Consider the following 22,940-nt stretch of genomic DNA (forward strand, 5'->3'; position numbering starts at 1 on the left):
CACTCCAGCCTGGGCAACGAGAGAAACTCCGCCTCAAGCAAACAAACAAAAAAACCAGTCTGCATGGTCTTCCTCATTTCATTTCATCTTTATTTGTGAGTTTTGCAACTTGAGATAGGAAAATAGTAATCTGTGTGTTTTTCTTTTGGTTAATGAGACAGCGTTACATTTTCTGCCTATAGGTAATTCTTTCACATCCTATGTCCTTTCCCCTAAAAGGAAAGGAAAGGACTTTCTTTAAAATTGACTGCAGGGTAAAGATTTTTCTTTTCTTTTTTTTTTTTTAAGACAGGTTCTCACTCTGTCATCAAGGCTGGAGTGCAGTGGCGCCATCTTAGCTCACTGCAGCCTCAACCTCCCGGGCTCAAGCAATCCTCCAACCTCAGCATCCCCACTCCTTTGAGTAGCTGGGACTGCAGGCACGTGCCACCATGCCCAGCTAATTTTTGTATTTTTTGTAGAGACAGGGTTTCGTCATGTTGCCAGGCTGCTTTCGAACTCCTGGACTCAAGCGATCCTCCCAAAGTGTTCAGCCTCCCAAAGTACTGGTATTACAGCCATGAGTTACCGTGCCTGGCCAAGACTCTTTAATTTAAAATTACTTTTACAGAAACAGCAAATGGAAGGCCCTGAGACAGGAGAGTGCCTGATGCACTCAAGTTCCAGCAAGAGTCCATGGCAGCTAAGTCACAGTGAGCAAGGGGAACAAGGATGAGAGATGCAGTCAAAGAGGCCATCATGAGGGCTCTTGTCGGTCGGCCATGGTAAGGATTTGGGGGGTTTCTTAAAACATGACGGGAAGCCACTGAAGCTGGGGAGTTTGTGGTGATGAGATTTAACACCCTTTAGGAAGGATCACTCTGGCTGTCATGTTGAATTAGAAGGGAAGGAAGCAAGGATGCATGCAGGGACAACAGGTGACCATTGGCAGTGGTCCAAATGTCACATAACTGGCTTCAAGCAAGAGTACACAGAGACTGGGCTCCTCGAATCCTTATAGTCAGCAAAGTCCTTGACAACTTTGCAAAGGGATGTTTCATAAAATACGCTAAATCCCAAATTCCCTACCCATGGCCCATAATAAACAATAATAGACAATGCAGAAATTCAGCACTGGACAAGTATATCCTATACCCTGGTTGCCATGGTTACTGGGAGTCCCTGCATAGGGCATAAACACCAGTTGTTTTACCTGAATGTAGGAGCGCTCTCTTGACTCTTGATGGATTTTCCCACATCACTCTCCTTTTGTCTGTGTTACTTTTCTGAGATAAAAAGTTGGATACAATTGGAGCTCTGTCTCTTCCCTGAGCACTTCCTGTGATGAGAGGCTCCTTTCATTCGCCACTACCATTCTAAATACCAGTCAGGAAGCCTGCAGCTGGCAGTGCTCCACGGCTTTGGCAAGGGCTGGGCCTTCATCTTCTGGGTCAGATTGCTTTGTCATTTATAACTTCCCAGTAAATGCAAAATATTTTACTAAAGTAGTTATTTTTGTATCTCTCAGATACTGTAAGTACCTAGGCTTTCAGAAGAGCCCCACAATCAGAAGGGAGACCAGATGACAACCTCATATAGTCCCATTTGCATTATTATTTAAAACTGGGATTCCCGGCGAGACGCAGTGGCTCACATCTGTAATCCCAACACTTTGAGAGGCCAAGGTGGGAGGACCACTTGAGCCCAGGAGTTGGAGATCAGTCTGAACCCTGTCTCTACAAAAAATGTAGAAATTAGCCAGGCGTGGTGGTGTGTGCCTGTAGTGTCAGCTATCCAGGAGGCTGAGGTGGAAGGATCACCTGAGCCCAGGAGATTGAGGCTGCAGTGAGCCATGATTGCACCACTGCACTCCAGCATGGGTGACAGAGACAGACCCCATCTGAAAAAAAAAAAGATTTCCACAAATGTTAGCATGCATGGTCAGAAATGCTCTGTGTTCATGATTGCACATTGCTTTCACTTTTCCAGGTGCTGGGGGCAAAGAGATGATTAAAACACTGTCCCAGGCCTCAAGCTCCATGAAACGTAGGGGAAGCGCCATGCTATGCAGCCAGCAATCATTTTACCTTTTAGGAGCTCTGAGAGAGACACCCACTGGAAAGGGGTGCAGAGGACCCCAGAGGATCAACTAACCCAGTGTGGGAGGGTCAGGGAAAGCTTCATAGAGGCCGTGACCCTTAGGGCAAATCTTGAGAGGAAGATGGCCGGGCAGAGGAAATGGGAAAGTCTGTTCCAGCACCATATTTGCTAGATTCTTGGCACTTTATGTATAGCATCTCCTTTAATCTTCACAACTACCCTGCTGCGCAGCATTTTAGAGGTGAGGAAACTAAGGCTGAGAGAGATTAAGTTACTTGCCCAAGGGTACACAGAGACAAAGTCAGGACTAACTCATAACAAAGTGGGTAGGTTTTGTTTGTTTGTTTTGCATGTCAGATTGCTTCTAGAAATAACAGCAGGCTTCCTATTAATTCCAGGCAAGGTCCTGCTATTTTATAATTGAGGTTTGTTCTTTCAATGACAGGAGCATGTGGTGTGTGGATCCCACCTTACCCCAGTACTGTGCACTCCTCCCAGTGATGGCGAGATTGGGAGGGACCGCCTGGCTAGGATTGCTGGCTCTCCTGACACCTTCTCGTGGCATCCATGTGGTTTATCCAGTTTTCTGAAGAGTAAGTAATTTTTAAAATACTGAAATTTGAAAGTATAAGAACATGTTGCTTTTTAAGGGATATTTACATGTTTATGTATTTTTATGAATTTGAAGACTATAAATATATAAATGCAGTTTCAGGTATCATTTCCTATAAAATATAGGGCCTTTCTTTTCTTTTTTTGAGACAGAGTCTCACTCTGTCACCCAGGCTTGAGTTCAGTGGCACGATCTTGGCTCACTGCAACCTCTGCCTTCCAGGTTCAAGTGATTCTCGTGCTTCAGCCTTCCAAGTAGCTGGGATTACAGGCATGCACCACCACGCCTGGCTAATTTTTTGTATTTTTTTTAGTAGAGACGGGGTTTCACCATGTTGCCCAGGCTGGTCTTGAACTCTTGGCCTCATGTGATCCACCTGCTTCAGCCTCCCAAAGTGCTGGCATTACAGATGTGAGCCACCAAACCCCACCAAATATAGGGCCTTTCTATCTTCATGTTCTGCCTGTATGATCTAGGAAAATAACAATCAATTATGAAAAAATAGTTATTTAGAATCCTTTGTTAAATTATTGTAAATACCCTCCTGGACAGAGAGTCAAAAATAGAATTAAAATTAATTTGTTGGACATACTCTTGCTTTCTTTTAAAATGTAAATGAGATACAAATAGGGGTAGGTTCCAAGTAGTCATTAATCTTTTTCAAATGGCAAATTTTTAAAAAAAATCTAAAACAACCATGGTAAAGTTACATAACCAATTAATAAGCAAGTTAAAACTTCAACCATTCAAAAACTTCTTTACTTTTTATTTTTGGAATATACCATATTCACTTTTGAAATGCAGGTAAACATAGATGCAGGTAGCTGCTTTTACAGCTTTAGAGTGATGTCGTAACTCACGAAATTCCCCTTTGTAGATTGAAACAAAAAATTCAGAAATTTCCAAGGTGCCTGTGAGGCCCTGAGTCATCTGGCTGGATTCCACCTAATGCACCTATCTGTGAATGATTGAAGACAGAGCTGCAAAACCAGTTTCAGTTTTTTTTTTTCTCTAACCACAGCACAGCCAGCCACTTGTCCAACAGTTTCCCCCATAGCTCTTCCCCATGGCGTGTGACTTCATGTGCGTGTCAGTTGGGAAGAGCTAAAAGTCAAAGTTCACCCATGTCTAGCAGAAAAGGACTTGAAGATTTTACACGGACTGTGTGTTGGTGTTTTTGAGTCCACCAGGCCGTCTTGCTTTGTCTTTTCAGACTGAGGATTTCTGTTCCTTCAGTTTTGTTTTCTTTCAGCAGATGGGCTTTTGTCCCCCAGCTTTGTGAAATCTCACAAATTGCTCAGCAGAAAGTATCCAAATGACTTAGTGGATTTTTATGAACATTTAAAAATGAGGCTGAATGCGGTGGCTCAGGTCTGTAATCCCAGCACTTTGGGAGGCTGAGGCGGGTGGATCATCTGAGGTCAGGAGTTTGAGACCAGCCTGATCAACATGGTGAAACCCTGTCTCTACTAAAAATACAAAAATTAGCTGGGCGTGGTGGTGTGCACCTGTAGTCCCAGCTACCTGGGAGGCTGAGGCACGAGAATTGCTTGAACCCGGGAGGCGGATGTTGCAGTGAGCTGAGATCGTGCCACTGCACTCCAGCCTGGGTGACAGAGGGAGACTCTGTCTCAAAACAAAAAGGACATGGGGGGTTCTTTTTGGGGGTGCTAAAAATGTTCTAAAATTGATGGTGGTGATGGATGCACATGCTAAACATCACTGAATTATACACTTTAAATGAGTGAATTGTATAGTATAAATAATATCAATAAAGCTGTTACCCAAAAAAATCAGATGAATGGAAGGAAGAAATTGGAGAGAGGGTCTCTATTGGATATTTATCTCGGTGAGTCATTCTGAACCTTAGTCCCAATTTAAACATGCTTGTAATGACAGTCTTTCTCAAAGGGGGCTTTCCGGAGGCCCCAGCCACATCACTGACAGATAAAGAGTGAGTCTCCCAGTGCCTTCAAAGTTGTCAGGGCAGTTTCCTGGGCTCTAGCATTTGCAGTTCTGCATAAAACCTGCTTTCACACAGCTCACAGGGCTCAACGGGGATCCCAAATCATCGGTCCTTGTGTTTCTTCCCCATTTCTCAAGCCACAGATCTGAGCTGAACTATCAATGATATTAAACCCCTGGAAAATAAAAAATCCTCTAGAATCAACCCCAAACAGTTGACATTTTCGTTCCCAGTGAGAGCTATACTCAGAAAAGAATTGTAATAACCACAGACGAAATCAGCCCTTCACTCTCGCCCTTCATATTGAGGCCCTGGGGTCAATGGCATCAGCATCACCTGGGAGCAAATACCAAAACAAGGGCCGCATCCCAGACCTACTGAATCCGAATCTACGTTTTTCACTAAGTCCTCAGCAATCAACTGCATATTAACTGTCCACAGCAGCTGGCCCTATGAAGTCTGCCTTCCTGCTTATACCTTTGGATGAAATGCCTGAGTTCCTAGCATGGAAACTAACATGGATCTCTCCGATTGTCTCAGTCACCAATGACCTCCACCCTCTAACGTCACTAAATTCAGGGGACAATTTTCAGCCTTGAATCCTATCTACAGCGTTTGACATGCTTGCTTCCTTCTTGAAAACATTTTCATGTGGCTTGCAGTAGGTTACACTCTCATTGGTTTTCCCTGTCACTGGTCACTCTGTTTCAGTATCATTTCATCTTTCCTGACTTTTTAACCGGAATTCCTGGAATGTAATCCTTGGACCCCTTCTATCTACATTCACTCCTTTGGTGATCTTCTCTAGTTCCATGGCTTCCTGCATCATCTCCATGCTAAGGACCTCCCCCGTGTCTATCTTCAGGCTTGCATCTCCCCCTCAGAATTCCAGATCCAGAAACCTAACAGTCAACTTGACAACTCTACTTTCATGTCTAGTGAGCATCTCAAACTTCACATGTGTAAAATCAAGCTTCCAATCTTCTCTCCAGCGCCTCCTTCTCCACTAAATGGCAACTCCATCCTTGTGTATCTTGAGCTAAAGAAACATAGAGTCATCATTAACTCCTCTCTTTCTTTCATATCATACTTCCAATCAGTTGGCAAATCATATTGGCTCTATTTCAAATATATATCCAGAAGCCCAACTTAAAAATGGGCAGGAAATTTGAATAGACGCTTCACCAAAGAAGAGCAAAGAAGATACAGGAGTGGCCAATGTGCACATGAAAAGATGCTCAACATGGTTAGTCCTTAGGGAAATGCAAATGAAACCCACCATGAGAAACCACTTCACACCCACTTGGATGGCCATAATTAGAAAACAACAAAACAAAACACACGCACACACACACACACAGAAAATAACAAGTGTTGGTGAAGATGTGGAGAAATTAGAATCTTTGTACATTACTGGCAGGAATATAAAATGGTGCAGCCACTTTGGGAAACAGTTTGGCAGTTTCTTTTTTTTGAGATGGAGTCTCGCTCTGTCGCCCAGGCTGGAGTGCAGTGGCGCAATCTCGGCTCACTGCAAGCTCTACCTCCTGGGTTCATGCCATTCTCCTGCCTCAACCTCTCGAGTAGCTGGGACTACAGGCACCCACCACCACGCCCGGCTAATTTTTTTTGTATTTTTAGTAGAGACGGGGTTTCACCACGTTAGCCAGGATGGTCTCAATCTCCTGACCTCGTGATCCGCCTGCCTCAGCCTCCCAAAGTGCTGGGATTACAGGCGTGAGCCACTGCGCCCAGCCTGGCAGTTTCTTAAGAAGTTAAGCATCATAGTAAACATAGGACTCAGTTAAAAATAAAAATAAAAGAAGTTAAGCATAAATTTACCATACATCCCAGCAATTCTACACCTTGGTGTGTACACAAGAGAAATGAACGCATACATTTACACGAAGACTCATCTGTGAGCATCCATAGCAGCACTATTCATAGTAGCCAAAAAGTGGAAACAACCCAAATGTCCATTAACTGGTGAATGGATCAACAAGATATGGTATAGATATTCAAAGAAATACTATTCCATAATAAAAAGGAGTGAAGTAATGATACATGCTGTAGCACAGATGAACTTTGAAAGCATTTGCTAAATGTAAGAAGCCAATCACAAAAGACCACATATTGAATGACTGCACTTATGTGAAGTGTCTCGAATACACAAATCTACAGAGATGGAAAGTGGATTCGCAGTTACCTGGGGCTGGTGGGAGAAAAGAGGAGTGACTACAGATGGGCACAAGGGACCTTATTGGAGTAATGGAAATGTTCTGAAATTGGCTTGTGGTAATGGCTGAATAACTCTGTAAATCTGTTTAAAAATCAATGAATTGTGCACTTAAAACAAGTGAATTTTATCATATGTAAATTAGATCTCAATAACACTGTTTAAAAATATCCAGAATGTGACCACATATTATGTTCTCTACCATTGTCTTGTTCTAAGCCAGCATCATCCTCACCTGGCTGACTGTCACCTGGGTGACCAATTGTCATACAGATACCACCTGCTAAGTGGTTGCCTGACTTCCACTCTTGTCTCCCAAGTACATCTCTAACACAACAGCCAGAGTGATCCTGGGGAATATGCAAATCAGATCAGGTTACCTCTCTGCTCAAAACTCTCTGTTGGCGCCTGTCTCCAAGAGAAAGACAAAGTTCTTATAGTGGTCTTTAAAGCTTCACTAATCTGGCCCCTCCTTGTTACCTTTCTGAGCTCCCTGCCTGCTATTAATACTTACCCCCTTGCTGGAGACTACATTCAGTCACACTGGCCTCCTTGCTGCTCTTTGGTCATACCAGGCACACCTCTGCCACAGGGCCTTTGCACTGGCTATTGCTTCCGCCTGGAATGTTCATACACCAGATTCCTTTTTTTTTTTTTTTTTTTTAAAGACAGAGTCTAGCTCTGTCCCCCAGGCTTTAGTGCAGTGGCATGATCTCAGCTCACTGCAACCTCTGCCTCCCAAGCTCAAGAGATCCTCCCACCTCAGCCTCCCAAGTAGCTGGGACTACAGGCACATGCCATCATGCTCGGCTAATTTTTACATTGTTTTTGTAGAGATGAGGTCTCAATGATATTGCCCATGCTAGTCTTGAACTCCTGGGTTCAAGTGATCCTCCCACCTTGGCCTCCCAAAGTGTTGGGATTACAGGCGTGAACAACTGAACCCAGCCTCCCAGATTCCTAATGACTTAACTTACCTCTCTCAAGCCCTAGCTCAAATGTCACCTGGGGCAGTGAGGCTTTCCCTGGCCTCTTCCTACATTCCCTAGCACTCTTTCTGATTTTTTCTTTTTTCTTTTTTTTTTTTTTTTTGAGATGGAGTCTCACTCTGTCTCCTGGGTTGGAGTGCAGTGGTATGATCTCGGCTCACTGCAACCTCTGCCTTCCGGATTCAAGCAATTCTCCTGCCTCAGCCTCCCGAGTAGCTGGGATTACAGGCACCTGCAACTACGCCCAGCTAATTTTTTGTATTTTTAGTAGAGATGAGGTTTCACCATATTGGCCAGGCTGGTCTCCATATCCTGACCTCGTGATTCACCTGCCTGGGCTTCCCAAAGCGCTGGGATTACAGAAGTGAGCCACCACCATGCCTGGCCTCTGATTTTTTTAAAATAGAGCTTATTCACCATTGAAATACAATGCCCTGGCTGGGCGTGGTGGCTCACACCTGTAATCCCAGCACTGGAGGCCGAGGTGGGTGGATCACTTGAGGTCAGGAGTTTGAGACCAGACTGGCCAACGTGGTGAAACCCAGTCTCTACTAAAAATACAAAAATTAGCCAAGCATGGTGGCGTGTGCCTGTAATCCCAGCTACTTGGGAGCCCGAGGCCCCGGAGAATGGCTTGAACCCGGGAGGTGGAGGTTGCAGTGAGCCAAGACCATGCCACTGCACTACAGTCTGGGTGACAGAGCAAGACCATGTCTTAAAAAAAAAAAAAAAAGAAAGAAAGAAAAAGAAAGAAAGAAATACAATGCCTTGCTCTTGCTCACGGGGTCAGAGATTTTTGTCTTTTTGGTTCACAGCTTATCTCCAGCCCCTAGGATAGTTCTGGCACACAGAGTGCCTTCAAGAAATATTTGTTGAATGAGTGCACCTAAGAAATTTGGAAGAGCCAGGAATATGACAGATCAACACATACGTACATTTAGGTAAAAGATTAGGCCGGGCGCGGTGGCTCACGCCTGTAATCCCAGCTCTTTGGGAGGCCGAGGTGGGCGGATCACGAGGTCAGGAGATCGAGACCATCCTGGCTAACACGGTGAAACCCCGTCTGTACTAAAAATACAAAAAATTAGCCAGGCGTGGTGGCAGGCGCCTGTATGTAGTCCCAGCTACTCGGGAGGCTGAGGCAGGAGAATGGCGCGAACCCGGGAGGTGGAGCTTGCAGTGAGCCGAGATCGTGCCACTGCACTCCAGCCTGGGCGACAGAGCGAGACTCCGTCTCAAAAAAAATAAAAAATAAATAAATAATTTTTAAAAAAGATTAAAAACAAGCTCAGAGGGAGTGATTATAGTTTATGACAGGCAAAACAATTTGAGAGTGGAAAGAATGGGCAATTGGAAAAGAGAGAACATTTTTTTTCCCCAGAACATTTTGGAGCTTTTCTTCTCCACGTATGTAGTATCTTTGAGTAAACATCACATATACTATAAAGTCTTAGGCCATATATGCTCAAACTCTATTATAAAGCTAATTGTTCAATTGTCTTATAATCCTTCCCTTTCTTGTGTGTTATTTTCTGTTTTAATGTTCAATAGCATTGTTAGAAAGAAAAGGAGATTAAAAAAATTCTATATGTTCACTGTTTTACTTGCCAGAAGACCCTGCAAGTACTTAAGGAATATAGTTGAAAAGGTTATTAAAATTGGTGATTTTGTGGTTGTCGACTTAGTTGTCTGTTAGCATGCATTACAGACTGTACTTGGCTATATGTTAGTAATTCTAGAAGTGACTCTTTGAAAATAATTTTCCCCAAATCATATACATAAACACTATTTGTAACTTACGAGTTTTTAAAGTTCATATGCATTTATTTTTGTTATAATTCAGTGGCTTTTAGTATATTCACAAAGTTGTGCGATTATCATCATTATCTAATTCCAGATCATTACCCCAAGAAGGAATCCAGTACCAGTTAATAGCCACTCTCTATTCCACCCTCTTCCCAGCCCCCAGCCCCCCAACCGCCACCTACTTTCTGTCCCTATGGATCTGCTTATCCTGGACATTTCATGCAAATGGAACCATACAATATGTAGGTTTTTGTGTCTGGCTTCTTTCACATCATTTCTTTTTTCTTAACTCAAGAAGTAAACCATATTTTACTAACCAAATAAACTATACTGACCTTTACTTAAAGTACATCTTTAGCTGAATTTGCATAAATAATTTGACATTTCTACCTGTCACAATTATACTCCTTCCAACTTTTGTGTCAAAAATTATTTTTGATTAACCACATGCAAAACTTGACATTTTGAAATTCAGATACTCACTGTTATCTACAGATGAAGGTCACAAGATATTTTTTCTTTAAAAAAAGGAAGCAAGGATATTTTACCCTAGTTTTGTAACTTATTTGGCAAAAAAGAATTTAATGAAATTTCATCACTAGAGCCATTGTGTTTAGTAAGGACAAAATTTAGGAATTCTTAGAAGTTGGATCAATTTTTTTCTCCCCTGTATGTCTCCTCCCAAACACACATATCCTGTGGTATAAAATATGTAGGCCGGGCATGGTGGCTCATGCCTGTAATCCCAGCACTTTGGGAGGCCAAGGCAGGTGGATTGCTTTGAGCTCAAGAGTTCAAGACCAGCCTGAGCAACATGGTGAAACCCCGTCTCTACTAAAAATACAAAAATTAGCTGGGCATTGGTGGCTCATGCCTGTAGTCCCAACTACTTGAGAGGCTGAGGCCAGAGAATTGCTTATTGAGCTGAGATTGTGCCACTGCACTCCAGCCTGAGAGACAGAGTGAGACCCCATCTCAAAAAATATACATATGTGTGTGTGTGTGTGTGTGTGCGCGTGTGTGTGGGGGTGGTATACAATTGTTTGCATTGCATGACTTGTTGAAAAGTAATCTGTTCCTCACACAATTCCATTATATCTGTAAGCTACAGAATTCCATACTTAGCCCATCCTATGAACTTCCTTTATTCCATCTCTGCTCTATCTTATCACTGCCTTATATTATTTGTGAACATGTTTTGTTTTGTTTTTTTCTTTAATTGCCCATCAAATTTCCTATGCAGGTCTTAGTAGTGAGATTTACATCCCTCAAAGCCCCAAGGTTTAACTCTAGGTATGGCAGATGCTTAATGCAATTTTGCACAATAGATTTTTACTTAAAATTACAGTGGAATTTCAGTATGCCCTTATCCTTGCTTTGGTTTTGTACACTGATGTCATCTTTAGAAGCCCTGCATCTAACCTTAATAAATGGGATCAAATATTACTATTACTAATATTTCAAACCCAATCTCCAGAAAAATAGATTTTTCAAGATAAATTCATTTCATTCATGTTATGGAATTTAAAATTTCCCAGATTAATAACAAAACCCTGAGTCGGGCAACCAGGCAGGAGAAAGAAAAAAAGGGTATTCAATTAGGAAAAGAGGAAGTCAAATTGTCCCTGTTTGCAGATGACATGATTTTATATTTGGAAAACCCCATCGTCTCAGCCCAAAACCTCCTTAAGCTGACAAGCAACTTCAGCAAAGTCTCAGGATACAAAATCAGTGTGCAAAAATCACAAGCATTCCTATACACCAATAACAGACAAACAGAGAGCCAAATCATGAGTGAACTCCCATTCACAATTGCTTCAAAGAGAATAAAATACCTAGGAATCCAACTTACAAGGGATGTGAAGGATCTCTTCAAGGAGAACTACAAACCACTGCCAACGAAATAAAAGAGGACACAAACAAATGGAAGAACATTCCACGCTTGTGGATAGGAAGAATCAATATTGCGAAAATGGCCATACTGCCCAAGGTAATTTATAGATTCAATGCCATCCCCATCAAGCTACCAATGACTTTCTTCACAGAATTGGAAAAAACTACTTTAAAGTTCATATGGAAACAAAAAAGAGCCTGCATTGCCAAGGCAATCCTAAGCCAAAAGAACAAAGCTGAAGTCATCACGCTACCTGACTTCAAACTATACTACAAGGCTACAGTAACCAAAACAGCACGGTACTGGTACCAAAACAGAGTTATAGACCAGTGGAACAGAACAGAGCCCTCAGAAATAATACCACACACCTACAACCATCTGATCTTTGACAAACCTGAGAAAAACAAGCAATGGGGAAAGGATTCCCTATTTAATAAATGGTGCTGGGAAAACTGGCTATATATAGAAAGCTGAAACTGGATCACTTCCTTACACCTTACACAAAATTAATTCAAGATGGATTAAAGGCTTAAATGTTAGACCTAAAACCATAAAAACCCTAGAAGAAAACCTAGGCGATACCATTCAGGACATAGGCATGGGCAAGGACTTCATGTCTAAAACACCAAAAGCAATGGCAACAAAAGCCAAAATTGACAAATGGGATCTCATTAAACTAAAGAGCTTCTGCACAGCAAAAGAAACTACCATCAGAGTGAACGGGCAACCTACAGAATGGGAGAAAATTTTTACAATCTACCTATCTGACAAAGGGCTAACATCCAGAATCTACAAAGAACTTAAACAAATTTACAAGAAAAAATCAAACAATCCCATCAAAAAGTGGGCAAAGGATATGAACAGACACGTCTCAAAAGAAGACATTTATGCAGCCAACAGACACATGAAAAAATGCTCATCATCACTGGCCATCAGAGAAATGCAAATCAAAAGCACAATGAGATACCATCTCACACCAGTTAGAATGGCGATCATTAAAAAGTCAGGAAACAACAGGTACTGGAGAGGATGTGGAGAAATAGGAACACTTTTACACTGTTGGTGGGACTGTAAACTAGTTCAACCATTGTGGAAGACAGTGTGGCAATTCCTCAAGGATCTAGAACTAGAAATACCATTTGACCCAGCCATCCCATTACTGGGTATATACCCAAAGGATTATAAATCATACTGCTATAAAGACACATGCACATGTATATTTATTGCAGCACTATTCACAATAGCAAAGACTTGGAACCAACCCAAATGTCCATCAATGATAGACTGGATTAAGAAAATGTGGCACATATACACCATGGAATACTATGCAGCCATGAAAAAGGATGAGTTCATGTCCTTTGTAGGGACATGGATGAAGCTGGAAACCATCATTCTGAGCCAACTATCACAAGGACAGAAAACCAAACACCGCATGTTCTCACTCATAGGTGGGAATTGAACAATGAGAACACTTGGACAGAGGTTGGGGAACATCATACACCAGGGTCAGTCGTGGGGTGGGGGGAGTGGGGAGCGATAGCATTAGGAGATATATCTAATGTAAATGAAGAGTTAATGGGTGCAGCACACCAACATGGCACATGTATACATATGTAACAAACCTGCATGTTGTGCACATGTACCCTAGAACTTAAAGTATAATAAAAAAAAAAAAAAGCCCTGAGTCATAACAGGCTGTGTTACATTGTATTCTTGATCAAATATTTGATGACCCTCCCGGTGGGACCATTGTAGGATACCACATCACTCAGATCAGGCTTTTCCATGTGACTTGCAATGTCCCTCTCTTTAGGAAGATTATACATCACAATGTGTGACTTGCTTTGGTGAACATCATATGAGGGGAGATGATGAATGTCACTTCTGTGTGGTAGCTTCAAGAGCCAGCAGAGGTTTTATTTTTGGTCTCTTTTCTCTCAACCAGTGATACCTGCAATATATCAGACAGAGGCTGATCCATTAGCTCAGGTTCATCAGGTCCAGAGGGAAGATGACATGGATGGGAACCACAGCTGACCCATAATGGACATTAAGGTGAGAAATAAATCTTTGTTTTTATAAGCCACTGAGGTTTGTGGAGGTCATTTTTTACCACAGCGTAACTTAGCCTAAGCTGACAGATAAATAAGTTTTAAGAGAGATAGAATTCCATTTACCTGCATTTATATTGTGAATCTCAGTAAGCTTAGACTAGATAATCTATAAGACATCTACTTCTTCTAACTTAGAAAAGGAATTTATTCGGGGAGATATTAAGTAACTCTTAGAGGCAAGGCTGGAGTTTGGAGTGTGTGCAGGCACCAAAGGGAATCCACGAGACTGGAGCTGCAGCCATGGCCGGAACGTGAATGACCTGATTAAGATACTGTCACTGTTAGGTACTGGAAACTGCCACTGGCATTCTGGACACTAGCACCAATGGTGGTCACTAGATACTAGAGGCTACCACTACCTGTGCCAGAATGAACCCTGAACTAATCCAGCATCTCTTTGTTGCTTGCCCAAGACTCAGCTCTTCAAAGAGAGTATCTGATTGGCTAGTCTTGGGTCTCGTGCCTGGGTATTTCTGTTGTCAGAGTACTGGAAGAGCAAGTGTCTCTCCACTGGGACTTTTATAATGAAAAGACTCACAAGATAGTTGGTTTCTTAAGTGTCAGAAGGACCTTCAGATGCTAACCAAACCGCATCCCCTACAAAAGACAAATATCCCCCACAAACTTAGAAGATAAGCAAGCTTGACTGGGCGCAGTGGCTCACTCTTATAATCCCAGCACTTTGGGAGGCCGAGGTGGGCAGATCACCTGATGTCAGGAGTTCAAGACCAGCCTGGCCAACATAGTGAAACTCCATCTCTACTAAAAATACAAAAATTAACCAGACGTGGTGGTGCACGCCTGTAATCCCAGCTACTCGGGAGGCTGAAGCGGGAGAATCGCTTGAACCCTGGAGGCGGAGGTTGCAGTGAGCCGAGATTGTGCCACAGCACTCTGGCCTGGGCAGTAGAGTCAGACTCCATCTAAAAAAAAAAAAAGAAAGAAGAAAGAAAAAAGAAAAGAAAAAGAAGATGAGCAAACTTTACAACTTCTATTCTGCATTTCCATTATGGATGTTGATATGGTTTGGCTGTGTCCCCACGTAAATCTCATCTTGAATTGTAGCTCCCATAATCCCCACATGTCGTGGGGAGTAATTGAATCATGGGGGCGGGTTTTTCCCATGACAGTGAGTAAGTCGTAGGAGGTCTGATGGTTGTATAAAGGGCAGTTCCCCTGCACACTCTCTCTTGCCTGCCCCCACGTAAGTCGTGCCTTCGCTCCTCCTTTGCTTTCTGCCATGATTGTGAGGCCTCCCCAGCCATGTGGAACTGTGAGTTCATTAAATCTCTTTTTCTTTATAAATTACCAAGTCTCAGGTATGTCTTTATTAGCAGCGTAAGAACAGACTAATACAGAGGTATGACATAAGTAGTGTAGTATAAATGATTGCATTCTAATTGAAAGTATATGTGATGGATGGACATATTCTAGTCCAATGCTGTCTGATAGAATTTTCTGTGCTGATGCACACGCTCTATATCTACTCCATCAGTTGGGTAGCCACTAACAACATGTGCCTAAATAGAGCAGTGCAAATGAGGCTAATATGACTTAGGAATGGAATTCCAAATGCTATCTCATTTTAATTGGTTTACATTGAAATTTAAATAGCCACACGTGCGTCTTGGCTACCATATTGGACAGCACAATTCTAGTCCATTCAGGCACCACACCTAATTTTCTCCATGAAGATCTTCTCTTTTTGTGTTAGATTTATTCCCAAGTATTTTATAATTTTGTTATTGAAGTTAATATAGTTTTAAATCAATGTTTTGGCCAGGCACGGTGGCTCACGCCTGTAATCCCAGCACTTTGGGAGGCCAAGGCAGGTGGATCACGAGGTCAGGAGATCATGACCATCCTGGCTAACACAGTGAAACCCCATCTCTACTAAAAATACAAAACATTAGCGGTGCGTGGTAGTGGGCGCCTGTAGTCCCAGCTACTTGGGAGGCTGAGGCAGGAGAATGGCGTGAACCTGGGAGGCGGAGCTTGCAGTGAGCTGAGACTGCACCACTGCACTCCAGCCGGGGTGACAGAGCGAGACTCTGTCTAAAAAAAAAAAAAAAAAAAAAAAAAAAACAATCGATGTTTCCTGTGTTTTGTTGGTTATATAAAGGGAACTTATTTTTGTTAACCACTTTTTATCTAGCCACCTTGTTAAACCCTTTCAATGATAGATTTTCTATAGTGTGATTTAGATTTTCTAATCATATTGTCTGTGTTTAATAAGTTTTGTTTCTCCCTTTGCAGTCCTCACACTTTTTTGCTTTTATTGCTGTGTGCTAGGACCTCCCATGCAATGTTGAAGAGAGTGGTTGGAGCAGACATTCTTATCTTTTTTTTTTTTCTATTTTAAAGGGCATAAGTAATGGATTTTAACCATTAAGAATGATGTTTGGTATAGGTTTTTAGTAGATATTCCTTATGAGGTTAGGGAAGTCCCTTCTATTCCTGGTTTGCTAAGAGATTACTTATCACAAATGGGTGTTGAATTTAATTGAATGAATTTTTTCTTCACCTATTGAGTTGACTGCATGTTGTTTTTGTTTTTTTTTTTTTTTGGCAATTTCTTTTTTTTTTTTTTTATTATTATACTTTAGGTTTTATGGTACATGTGCGCAATGTGCAGGTAAGTTACATAAGTATACATGTGCCATGCTGGTGCGCTGCACCCACTAACTCGTCATCTAGCATTAGGTATATCTCCCAATGCTATCCCTCCCCCCTCCCCCCACCCCACAACAGTCCCCAAAGTGTGATGTTCCCCTTCCTGTGTCCATGTGTTCTCATTGTTCAATTCCCACCTATGAGTGAGAATATGCGGTGTTTGGTTTTTTGTCCTTGCGATAGTTTACTGAGAATGATGATTTCCAATTTCATCCATGTCCCTACAAAGGACATGAACTCATCCTTTTTTATGGCTGCATAGTATTCCATGGTGTATATGTGCCACATTTTCTTAATCCGGTTTATCATTGTTAGACATTTGGGTTGGTTCCAAGTCTTTGCTATTGTGAATAATGCCGCAATAAACATACGTGTGCATGTGTCTTTATAGCAGCATGATTTATAGTCCTTTGGGTATATACCCAGTAATGGGATGGCTGGGTCGAATGGAATTTCTAGTTCTAGATCCCTGAGGAATCGCCACACTGACTTCCACAAGGGTTGAACTAGTTTACAGTCCCACCAACAGTGTAAAAGTGTTCCTATTTCTCCACATCCTCTCCAGTACCTGTTGTTTCCTGACTTTTTAATGATTGCTATTCTAACTGGTGTGAGATGGTATCTCATTGTGGTTTTGATTTGCATTTCTCTGATGGCCAGTGATGGTGAGCATTTTTTCATGTGTTTTTTGGCTGCATAAATGTCTTCTTTTGAGAAGTGTCTGTTCATGTCCTTCACCCACTTTTTGATGGGGTTGTTTGTTTTTTCTTGTAAATTTGTTGGAGTTCATTGTAGATTCTGGATATTAGCCCTTTGTCAGATGAGTAGGTTGCGAAAATTTTCTCCCATTTTGTAGGTTGCCTGTTCATTCTGATGGTAGTTTCTTTTGCTGTGCAGAAGCTCTTTAGTTTAATTAGATCCCATTTGTCAATTCTGGCTTTTGTTGCTGTTGCTTTTGGTGTTTTAGACATGAAGTCCTTGCCCATGCCTATGTCCTGAATGGTAATGCCTAGGTTTTCTTCTAGGGTTTTTATGGTTTTAGGTCTAACGTTTAAGTCTTTAATCCATCTTGAATTGATTTTTGTATAAGGTGTAAGGAAGGGATCCAGTTTCAGCTTTCTACGTATGGCTAGCCAGTTTTCCCAGCACCATTTATTAAATAGGGAATCCTTTCCCCATTGCTTGTTTTTGTCAGGTTTGTCAAAGGTCAGATAGTTGTAGATATGCAGCATTATTTCTGAGGGCTCTGTTCTGTTCCATTGATCTATATCTCTGTTTTGGTACCAGTACCATGCTGTTTTGGTTACTGTAGCCTTGTAGTATAGTTTGAAGTCAGGTAGCGTGATGCCTCCAGCTTTGTTCTTTTGGCTTAGGATTGACTTGGCGATGCAGGTTCTTTTTTGGATCCATGTGAACTTTAAAGTAGTTTTTTCCAATTCTGTGAAGAAAGTCATTGGTAGCTTGATGGGGATGGCATTGAATCTATAAATTACCTTGGGCAGTATGGCCATTTTCATGATATTGATTCTTCCTACCCATGAGCATGGAATGTTCTTCCATTTGTTTGTATCCTCTTTTATTTCCTTGAGCAGTGGTTTGTAGTTCTCCTTGAAGAGGTCCTTCACGTCCCTTGTAAGGTGGATTCCTAGGTATTTTATTCTCTTTGAAGCAATTGTGAATGGGAGTTCACTCATGATTTGGCTCTCTGTTTATCTGTTGTTGGTGTATAAGAATGCTTGTGATTTTTGTACATTGATTTTGTATCCTGAGACTTTGCTGAAGTTGCTTGTCAGCTTAAGGAGATTTGGGGCTGAGACGACAAGGTTTTCTAGATATACCATCATGTCGTCTGCAAACAGGGACAATTTGACTTCCTCTTTTCCTAATTGAATACCCTTTATTTCCTTCTCCTGCCTAATTGCCCTGGCCAGAACTTCCAACACTATGTTGAATAGAAGTGGTGAGAGAGGGCATCCCTGTCTTGTGCCAGTTTTCAAAGGGAATGCTTCCAGTTTTTGCCCATTCAGTATGATATTGGCTGTGGGTTTGTCATAGATAGCTCTTATTATTTTGAGATACATCCCATCAATACCTAATTATTGAGAGCTTTTAGCATGAAGCGTTGTTGAATTTTGTCAAAGGCCTTTTCTGCATCTATTGAGATAATCATGTGGTTTTTGTCTTTGGTTCTGTTTATATGCTGGATTACATTTATTGATTTGCGTATATTGAACCAGCCTTGCATCCCAGGGATGAAGCCCACTTGATCATGGTGGATAAGCTTTTTGATGTGCTGCTGGATTCTGTTTGCCAGTATTTTATTGAGGATTTTTGCATCAATGTTCATCAAGGATATTGGTCTAAAATTCTCTTTTTTGGTTGTGTCTCTGCCAGGCTTTGGTATCAGGATGATGCTGGCCTCATAAAATGAGTTAGGGAGGATTCCCTCTTTTTCTATGACTGCATGTTGTTTTCCCTTTGAACTGTTCGTGTTAAACTACCCTTGCATTCCTGAGATACATCCAAATTAGTCATTACAAATGAAATTCTATTATTTTCTCTTATTAGTCACTTTTTCCTCCCTCTTTGCATGTCTAACACTTTATTGCATGCGGGACATAGTATATAAATGAAACAGAAATGGTCCACATAATGTCTTCCACCAGTGAGGGTTCACCCTTTCCACTTTTAGGCAGATAGAGTGAGGGATTTATCAAATTTAATCAGGGATTTCGTTTAGCCAGAGCCTAGATGTAGCTGTGACTAGGATCCAGCACCAGCTTGGATTATTTATACTCCTGTGGATGGAGTGAGGGTAGGGGAGGTGAGAGGGTAAGAAGCTGGTTATGTGAGGGTGATGGCGGTCTCAGCTCTTAAACCAAAAAGTAAAGAAAGCTGCAAATGAGCACTGGGTATTTAGATAGAAGATCACAGCGCGGCTGGAAGACGAACACTTCAGCATCACTATCCTGAGTCTTAGGAGCAGCACATATGGTTTTGGACATGTCTGTGTGGGCTTATGTCTGAAGGAAATAGTTGCCAAGATAACTGGACTTTTGCCTTGCACTAACCATTATAGCCTAAGGCAAATATTAAATTGCGAGGCCTTATGAAGTACTTTTAAAGTTTTCATAAAATTGCTTTGTTGAAAAACTTCCACTTATTGCCCAAAATAATAATAAAACATGGAATTCAAAATTTAAGTAAAAATTACCTAGAATCCTACTGCCATAATAATTCAACTGCTTTGATTTTCCTTGCTGCCTTCCATTCTTTTGTATATAAGCACTCATATATACACACTCATACAAACACACACACATATACTTTTTACATAATTGTAACCATGGTGTGTATGCGATTTTCCTTCCATTGCCTTTGAAGGTTAAGTTCAGTTTTTGACTCATGTTCATCAGCAAATCAGCAAAGGGATTGAATTCCTCACTTCATTCCTGAATTTTAATGCTTGTTCCATTTTGCCATTTTTTTAATTAACTGAGTTAAGCTATATTTAGAGTGTGGTTAAGAAAGTGCAGCACTATTCAACATACACATATTATTTTTAAGAGAATACATTGGATCTTGCATCGCTAGAGAAAGCGTTACAATCTTAAGTTCTTCCGCCAGTTATGAAGATTTAATAATAGTTTGCCTGTTTTCTTTATTTAGAAAGATGTATTGAAAGCTGCTATGTGCTAAGTTATTTGTGACCTTGTTTGCTAAACTTGTACTACTCTTTCCACAGCCCTTCCCATTGCTGCCTGCTCATTCTTAGGGCTCGACATGAGTCACCTCCTCATTCCTGCCTTCTCTGGTATCATCACCCTATATTCCCACCTACTGCACCTTGATTATTTTCTGCAGTCCATTTGTAACTACACGTTTGTTTAGTTACTTATTGAATGTCTCCTCCAATCTTGTCTAAGCTCTCCTAGAAAAGGAACTGAATCTATTTTGTTCACCAAGAAAAAGTCACATAACATTTTTTAAAAAACTGGTGGATGGGAGCCAAAATGTGGAGGAGGGTGTTTGTCCTCAGAGAAGAGGATGGTGGCTGGGGACGCCCCCTGAATTCCTCCCGTGTCTTATTTACTGCTGTATTCTCAGCACCTAGCACAGTGTGCACACTCACTATATATTTGTTGAATAAATAAGTATTAACATGAATTGACTTTTCATTTCCTGCAAATCTTAAAATCACCCAGGGGAAGAGACAGTAAACGTGTGTCTATGCTGCAGGCATTGGAGGGATTTGGGTGAGCATGGTGGTTACCCACAAACTTGAGAGGCGTGAGTTGTGTTGGCTTCTGCCTGCCATGCCCGCCTCCCTTCTGACAGTGTGTAGGTTGACAGAAGGAAGCATGGCAATGGCTTTTGACACCCAGGTTGCCATTTGACAGTGTCCAATGGATAGAATTCATGGGACTCATGAAAGAATATATGTTTTATTTGGTTGAGGGCCAGAATTTTCATTTGCTGACATCAGTCTGAGTCTGGAAATTCTGAAATTTGCTCACTGGTGATATATAGATTAAGGATGATGCTCCTATTCATTTTTGCTTGAGAACTCCTTTTTAAGCGGAGCAGTGAAGAAATCCAATTTCTGGCATTTCCTTATACATTGAAATTTTATCTGACTTAAGAATCACTATCAAAAGTTCTATATTAGTGCAAGAAACATGCTGAACTTAGTATCTAGGCAAACTGGGTAAGTGTGACATTGGTATAAATTATTGAAGATGTATATATTATATAAATATGTAAGTATATAAATAAATGCATTATTAAATACATCAATATATGTTGAAAAGCTATATATTATAAAAAACACTTCCTCAACCAAATTGGGATTTTTCTTCCATATACTATTCGGTAATGTTCTTTTTCACTTAACATATGTTGTTATGAATTTTCACTCTGGCTTGACTTTAAAGCCAAATATAAAAAATTTTGAGTTACTTTTATGTATATTTTATGCTTTTTCCCCTTCTTAGTACAGCTATAGAAGAACATCTATGCAATATTACGACCAAATCTGTTATTTGGCCAAACGACTTAGGAAAAATATCAAATTTGTGACTCTTTACATATGTAATATAATGGTGAAATGGTCTACAACTGAGTTCTGTGTTTTTCCTTGTATGTGAAAATAAAAGCAGTTCAATTATCATCAGTATTTACTGTACCCGAGTCTAGGGCCCACTTACTTGTAGCTTTTTTTTTTTTTTCTTGAGACAGAGTCTTACTCTGTTGCCCAGGCTGGAGTGCAGTGGCATGCAATCTTGACTCACTGCAACCTCCGCCTCCCGGGTTCAAGTGATTCTCCTGCCTCAGCCTCCCGAGTTGCTGGGATTACAGGAACACGCCACCACACCCAGCTAATTTTTTTGTATTTTTAGTAGAGACAGGGTTTCACCATGTTGGCCAGGCTAGTCTCAAACTCCTGACCTCATTATCCACCCGCCTCGGCCTCCCAAAGTGCTGGGATTACAGGCGTGAGCCACCACGCCCAGCCACTTGTAGCTTTTCATCAGAGATGCCAGAAGTGATTTCTTTCAGTTTCCAGCTTGAGATGGGGTGTTAACTCCCAGTACTCTTAGTAATAAGTAGGTGTTATTTAAGTAAAAGAATCATTTATGCATAGCAACCTTGGCCTCTTTCTCGCCCATGAGTGATGCATTGGTGTTTACAGAATATAAAGATGAAAATCTTCATTAGATGAAGGGAGTCAAACTAGGTTAGTTCTTTAATGTTTTCATCAAGGAGCAAGTTTATGGAGCAAGAGAGATAGCAACTGTCTATCCAACTTGCATCAGCTTACCAACCACACACATCCAACAACAAAAATCCCCCAAACTTGCCCTTCAGAGAAAAATCTTTTAACCCACTTTACTCTTGCACTGACATAGAAATGTGGTTAAGAAGTGAATGGTGGAAGAGACCAGAATATACTAACATTCTTAAATGTCAGTTGGCTAGTATCCAACTGATAGTAATTTTAGAGAAAGTAACTTTCCTTATTCTTTCTTAAGGTGCTATAAGCTACACTCAAATATGTTTGAATGCCTTCTTACATTTTGGAACAGCCTAAGAGTCACTCATGGAACCTTCTTAGAACATTTTTATGAAAGCTGTTGGGTTTGTCAAGGTTTACTTTAACTCAAAATACAATAATTTTATGAGATCACTTGTTAATAGCTAGTTGGCATTAGCAGTTGCACAGATAAACTCCTATTTGATCACTCCTTGAATGGTTAGGATGTACGATTTTCACGTGGCATTTCTTTAATTACCCTGTGGATTGCTTGTTGCAATTTGACCCAATGGACATGACTTTTTTTTCTATTGGAAAATTAACTCTAATGCTCATATATAATGTTTTACTGTGTACTTTTAATATGTGTTTTAAAACAAGATAGTGTATATCTCTTCTTCCGCCCAATTTAACAGATTTGTATTTATAAACATTTGTACATATTTCCTTGGGGAAATGACCTGCAGATAAGAAATAGATTTCTGTTTATGAGAAAACAATTATTTAAGCTTATGTGTCGTTTTCAGAAGCATTCT

General features: G+C 41.0%; 1 long non-coding RNA gene across 1 annotated transcript; it reads left to right on the forward strand.

Annotated features, from left to right (window-relative positions):
* The first annotated feature begins 339 nt into the window (after nucleotides 1-339).
* Nucleotides 340-14,472, forward strand: LOC129052846 (uncharacterized). The gene is made up of 3 exons (XR_008517967.2): nucleotides 340-764; nucleotides 2,525-2,672; nucleotides 13,529-14,472. It is a non-coding gene; the product is annotated as an uncharacterized LOC129052846 (long non-coding RNA).
* The last annotated feature ends 8,468 nt before the right edge of the window (nucleotides 14,473-22,940 follow it).

This window comes from Pongo abelii, chromosome X (assembly GCF_028885655.2).
Source record: "Pongo abelii isolate AG06213 chromosome X, NHGRI_mPonAbe1-v2.0_pri, whole genome shotgun sequence".
In the NCBI taxonomy this organism is placed as follows: Eukaryota; Metazoa; Chordata; class Mammalia; order Primates; family Hominidae; genus Pongo; species Pongo abelii.